Raw genomic sequence first — 6,432 nt, 5'->3', positions numbered from 1 at the left:
GTGTGTGTGTGTGTGTGTGTGTGTGTATGAAGAATATATACCCCTGGGACTTGTCTGTGTGTACATCTTGTACATCCTGTACAAGGTCTGAGCAACTACTGTCTGTGGCCGTTCTTGGACAGCTGCTGCGGAGAAGGATAACATTCTCTTGAATTCTTGCTGAAGGGACTTTAGCAGAACTTTGAATGTGTGGTACCGTGTATATTTAGGTAAATTCACTAGACATTTTTAGATTTTTGTGAAGCTGTCAACTTGAACTGCATTTAAGGACAAACTTCTTCTGGTTTTGTTGGGTGAGTAATACCAAAATCAGAATCTATTTCTCTGTTTCTCTTGAGTGTGTGTCTAAAAACAACTTTGGCAGCTACCCTGAATTGGCGCTCCCAGCAGCAGGCTGTCACACCAAAGGACTGAACTTTGTGACACCTGAAGGCAGTGGTTCTCAACCTGCTGGTTGTCAAAAAAAGAGAAAGAAAAATAGTAGTGATTTTTCTAATATTAATGATTGAATGTATTATATATAAAACTATAAAAACGATCAACTAAACTGCAGGCTGGGCAGCAGGGGGAGGAGTGGTTGTGAACCGCAGCGTAAAGTTTTTAACGGGCGCAGCTCAAAAAGTTGCCCAACCTTTTTTAGTCTTATGTCCCCCTTGAGCTGTTTAGCCAGGCCAATACCCTCTCACTCACGTGTGTTTGACGATTCCCCTAAATGTGTTTGAATTTGTTACATTGTTACACAAGTGATTATTAAATGAACAATTCTTGCAGTGATTGAAGTCATTTATCTATGTTTGCTAGCTCGTTGGTTTGCACACAGTTGACCTCTTCACAGAGCAGTGTAGCAGTTCACACCTGCCAGTGGGGACTACTTGCACATGGATTCCCATTTTGGAAATTAATTGTAATTTTCCACGTACACCCTGCAAGCTGCTCATGTATGCCTATAGGGGTACAGGTACCACTGGTTGTAGGGGTACAGGTACCACTGGTTGTAGGGGTACATGTACCACTGGTTGTAGGGGTACATGTACCACTGGTTGTAGGGGTACAGGTACCACTGGTTGTAGGGGTACATGTACCACTGGTTGTAGGGGTACAGGTACCACTGGTTGTAGGGGTACAGGTACCACTGGTTGTAGGGGTACATGTACCACTGGTTGTAGGGGTACACGTACCACTGGTTGTAGGGGTACAGGTACCACTGGTTGTAGGGGTACAGGTACCACTGGTTGTAGGGGTACATGTACCACTGGTTGTAGGGGTACACGTACCACTGGTTGTAGGGGTACACCTACCACTGGTTGTAGGGGTACAGGTACCACTGGTTGTAGGGGTACAGGTACCACTGGTTGTAGGGGTACACGTACCACTGGTTGTAGGGGTACAGGTACCACTGGTTGTAGGGGTACACCTACCACTGGTTGGGAAACACTGCGGTTAAGTGATGTTGCTTTAGAGAAATTAAGGACAACACAAGGTTGTGTTGTGCTGTGCTGTGCTGTGCTGTGTTGTGTTGTGCTGTGCTGTGCTGTGCTGTGCTGTGTTGTGTTGTGTTGTGCTGTGTGTGCTGTGCTGTGTTGTTCTGTGCTGTGCTGTGCTGTGCTGTGCTGTGTTGTGCTGTGCTGTGCTGTGCTGTGCTGTGCTGTGCTGTGTTGTGCTGTGCTGTGTTGTGTTGTGCTGTGCTGTGTTGTGCTGTGCTGTGCTGTGTTGTGTTGTGCTGTGTTGTGCTGTGCTGTGCTGTGTTGTGTTGTGTTGTGCTGTGTGTGCTGTGCTGTGTTGTTCTGTGCTGTGCTGTGCTGTGCTGTGCTGTGTTGTGCTGTGCTGTGCTGTGCTGTGCTGTGCTGTGCTGTGTTGTGCTGTGCTGTGTTGTGTTGTGCTGTGCTGTGCTGTGCTGTGCTGTGCTGTGCTGTGTTGTGTTGTGTTGTGTTGTGTTGTGCTGTGCTGTGCTGTGCTGTGTTGTGTTGTGTTGTGTTGTGCTGTGCTGTGTTGTGTTGTGTTGTGTTGTGTTGTGCTGTGTTGTGCTGTGTTGTGTTGTGTTGTGTTGTGTTGTGCTGTGTTGTGTTGTGTTGTGTTGTGCTGTGCTGTGTTGTGCTGTGTTGTGTTGTGCTGTGCTGTGTTGTGTTGTGTTGTGCTGTGTTGTGCTGTGCTGTGCTGTGTTGTGCTGTGCTGTGCTGTGCTGTGTTGTGCTGTGCTGTGTTGTGTTGTGTTGTGTTGTGCTGTGTTGTGTTGTGTTGTGTTGTGTTGTGCTGTGCTGTGCTGTGCTGTGCTGAGTTGTGCTGTGCTGTGTTGTGTTGTGTTGTGTTGTGTTGTGCTGTGCTGTGCTGTGTTGTGCTGTGTTGTGTTGTGTTGTGTTGTGCTGTGTTGTGTTGTGTTGTGTTGTGCTGTGTTGTGTTGTGCTGTGTTGTGTTGTGCTGTGCTGTGTTGTGTTGTGTTGTGTTGTGTTGTGTTGTGTTGTGCTGTGCTGTGCTGTGTTGTGTTGTGTTGTGTTGTGTTGTGTTGTGCTGTGCTGTGCTGTGTTGTGTTGTGTTGTGTTGTGTTGTGTTGTGTTGTGCTGTGCTGTGCTGTGTTGTGTTGTGTTGTGTTGTGCTGTGCTGTGTTGTGTTGTGCTGTGTTGTGTTGTGTTGTGTTGTGTTGTGTTGTGTTGTGCTGTGCTGTGCTGTGTTGTGTTGTGTTGTGTTGTGTTGTGTTGTGCTGTGCTGTGCTGTGTTGTGTTGTGCTGTGCTGTGTTGTGCTGTGTTGTGTTGTGTTGTGTTGTGTTGTGTTGTGTTGTGTTCTGTTATGTTAATTTGAAGTAAAATTAAGTTTCCATATTATCTTTGTTTAATCTGCCGATCAGGCAGTGAGGATTTATTAGGGTGGCTATTGACTTCAGTTCTTTACCCCACAGGGTACAATTGTCATTTTTGGACAGGCAGGGTAGGTAGACCAACCACAACCTCTGAAATCGCTATACGGGGAGTGTGACATTCAAATAAACCAGGGTGCACTAAGGCTGCATGTCTTTACGCCAGAGACCGCAGTTCAAGTACCAGCATGTTCAAAGTCTGCATTTCAACCGTATAAATCACATTTAATGTTTAATTTATTTTATTTATTTAAGCCTCACCCAAAGGAGTGACGCAGAGGGTCCTGACAAATAGGAACATGTGTTAGACATTGGGTGAACAAGATTAGATGATTATGATCTGGGTGATCAACTACTGAAGCATAAATAGCCCATGACGTCAGTGTCTTTTCTGAATTCCTATTGGCTAGGACTGGGCTCTTGACTGTGAGGCTGACTGCTGACTGGACCAATCGGCCGACACGTTTTCATTCTTTTCAAGTCTTCTTCTAAGATGGAGTTAATTTTGCTGCTCCTCTTCTGTCATGTTGCGTCTCCAGGTAAGATCACATTTAAAATATGATTCTACTCATTTAGAGCAAACTGGATTTGAAGAGTTTCATTGAGTTGTCACCAAATCACCGCTACTGTAATAAGATGATTGCTTGCTGACATTAAAACAATGGGTCACTGTTAAAATTATGTGACAGTGTGACGTTAAAGAAATAAAATAGTTTTTCATGGCAAAATCCACTGTCAATTTGTCAGATAATGACTTGAGTTACAGGAAGTCAAACTGTTTGAAATTGACCATATTTTAGTGTTTTCAGTGAAATAACTTTACATCTCATTCAAATTATAAATGCCTCCTGAGACTGTGTTAATGAATATCAAACCTTTTATGAAACCAATGAAAACTCACCATTACTCTTTGACACAGATGCTTCTTTTTTTCTTTTTTCTTTTTTCTTTTTTTTATTAATTTATGTATTTATATATTTAAAGGTCCCATATTGTGTAGTTTTCTGCTGTTTTAAACATTTGTCAGGGGTCTTTAAAATAAGGTCATGCATTCTGTTTGGGATTTGGAGACATCTCGATTTTTTTCTTGTATTTACCCTCTGCAGCTCAGTATAGTCAGTTTTTTCTACAAAGGCCTTGGCCTGATTGGCCGATGAGGCGCTCCGGTGAGGTGCCCCTCTGATTGGCCGCCTGATCTGTCACTCAAAGCAAACGTTGACTGAGCTGGGCAACTACTGTCTGTGCTTGCGTAACCTATGTGCGATTGGAAATCACGCGTCTGTGCCTGTATGCTGCCTGTAGCTAGCTAGCTGCACTGAGCTGAGTCACAAAAAAACAGTGTGTGAAAGTGAGACCGTTTGACAGATTCGGATTTAGAGGAAAAGGAACAGTTGAGCGGACCCCATTCGCACTGCGGGTTGTTGGCATAGTGAGCGGACCCCGTTTCGGTGAGGTAAGTGGTGTGTTTATCTAGCTTTGGCTTGTGTCGCTAACGTTAGCTAGTAAACTTGCAGATTTCCGTGTCTGTCATGGCTATTATCCCTAGCGTTATATTATATTATCACTATAGCCTATTTGGACCCCAGGAAGACTAGTTAGCTGTTGTCTAGGCGGCAGATAATGGGGATTTTTAATAAGCAATAAACGCCAGCGTGGCTGCTGTGTGTGGATCTAGCTATACTGACTGGCTAATCCACAGCAGGCATACGCATATAACGTTCATTTACGTTCAAATGCATCAAATTGATGTGAAGATTCATCAAGGGATACAAATATTGACATGACACATGTAAACAATAATGCTTATTGTTCATGCCAGTGTTATTCAGCAATAAAGCTAGCTCATCTGTTTTACAACTGAAAGTCAATAACTGCATGACGGAGGCTTGGTCATTCAACCCGTGTATAACTTCTTACTTCGTGAGTTGATACCTTTATAGTTTGTTGTATGTTACAATAGTCTGTACAGTAACGTTACTCACATCTACTCTAAATTGCCTGTGCAAAATAATAAATGTCATACTGTTCTGAAGTTACCCGTTCTCATTCCTTTAGGTTGCCAGAAGAACCCTGATGAATCCTGAAGAAGCCAGATGATCCTGTTCAGGATAATCTTGGCGTGTATGTTCACTTCAGAATGCAATGAACAAAATCAGACTATGGACCCTTACAGCTTAGGTGTAGCTTAGCTTACAGTATAGCAGTTGTGTATTCTGTGCATGCATTATTTGACAAATATGGCCAACATGGATACTGTACATGACAATAAATTTGAGCAAAGTAATTGTGTTGTACTTTATTACACATCCAAGTAGATAAACAGTAACACTGACTTCTTACAGAATCTAATTATTTTATTATAGAAAATACACACAAAATGCTTGTGCAGGACCATGCTATGCTGCAAAATCACAGGAATGTTCCACTGTAGCAGTAAAGTGGTCCTGTAGGCTATCAATCACATAAATTATACGAGACAAGTATTACAAAAATATATTTGACAGTATGTGTACTCTATTCTCAAAGTCTACAGACAGATCTTTTGTCAGCTAGGTAGCTGGAGGATTTCTCGGTTGCAGGTGTGTGCTGGGGTGCTGAGCTGCGCTCTCCGACGCTGCTGATGCTTCAGGAGACATGACTGAATGGGGGGAAAACGGAAGAGTGTACATCATTATGTCGCAAATTAGCGATTTTCATGTACAGATTATTTTTATAACATTTCTATATTGAATTGTCATATTTACAAAGTTTTGTGTGTACAATAAAAATGTGTTGGTAAACATACCGTACTGAAAGTCGGCTAAGCAGACGGCAGGATCCTGGATGGTCTCTTGGTAGGTGAGGAAGTCAGACTGGTTGTAGCTTACTAGAGGCACAAAAGGGGAAAGTTGGCTCAATCCCTGCACTCTAAAACTACATTACCTGCTAACTACAGCATCAATAATTAGTTACCATGTATTCTAAATGTATCCAACTGTCTCAAGGAAAATAGGACAAACCTCCAGAGAAGTAGTATTCCTTGTAGTGTCATTCATGTTTATGGTTGCGACAACTGTTTACAAAACTAGCAGGCTTACCAGAGCTGCAAACACACAAGTGAAAAGCTATCAATGGCTGCATCTAATCAGCCAGTAACTACAGGCTATCTTCCATTATGTTAGTGTTAGAAGTCAAATGTACTGATAATAGTCCCTGGTCACCAAAGTAATGTTACCCTTTTAGTTTTGAGAGTTGCTGATCGGTTGTCATGTGTCCAGTCAGCCAGAGAAGCTGCTTGGGTAGCATGCTAACTAATGCCTAACGCTAGCATTAGCTCAATTAGCTTGTTGCAACTAGTCCCTAACATTACAGTACGTGTGTCCTAACGCCACCGGGACAAGGTGTTTGTTTTGGCTGGCTGAGGTTAGCCTATAAGGCACAGTTGTTGTGGCTAACAGCCTCCATTCACACTAGGCTATTCACATTAGGCTATCTCTTCCATGATGTTTTCAAACCCAGCTGGCTGTATATAACTGAACAACCACAAAGTGGTGACACTTTTACTTACCCATGGGTTCAGTTCATTGTTGTCTGGACATGTTTCC

Source organism: Poromitra crassiceps (assembly GCF_964638095.1).
Source record: "Poromitra crassiceps genome assembly, chromosome: 11".
NCBI classification, from domain to species: domain Eukaryota; kingdom Metazoa; phylum Chordata; class Actinopteri; order Beryciformes; family Melamphaidae; genus Poromitra; species Poromitra crassiceps.
The sequence above is the reverse complement of the archived record's forward strand: the minus strand, read 5'-3'. Positions refer to the sequence as shown.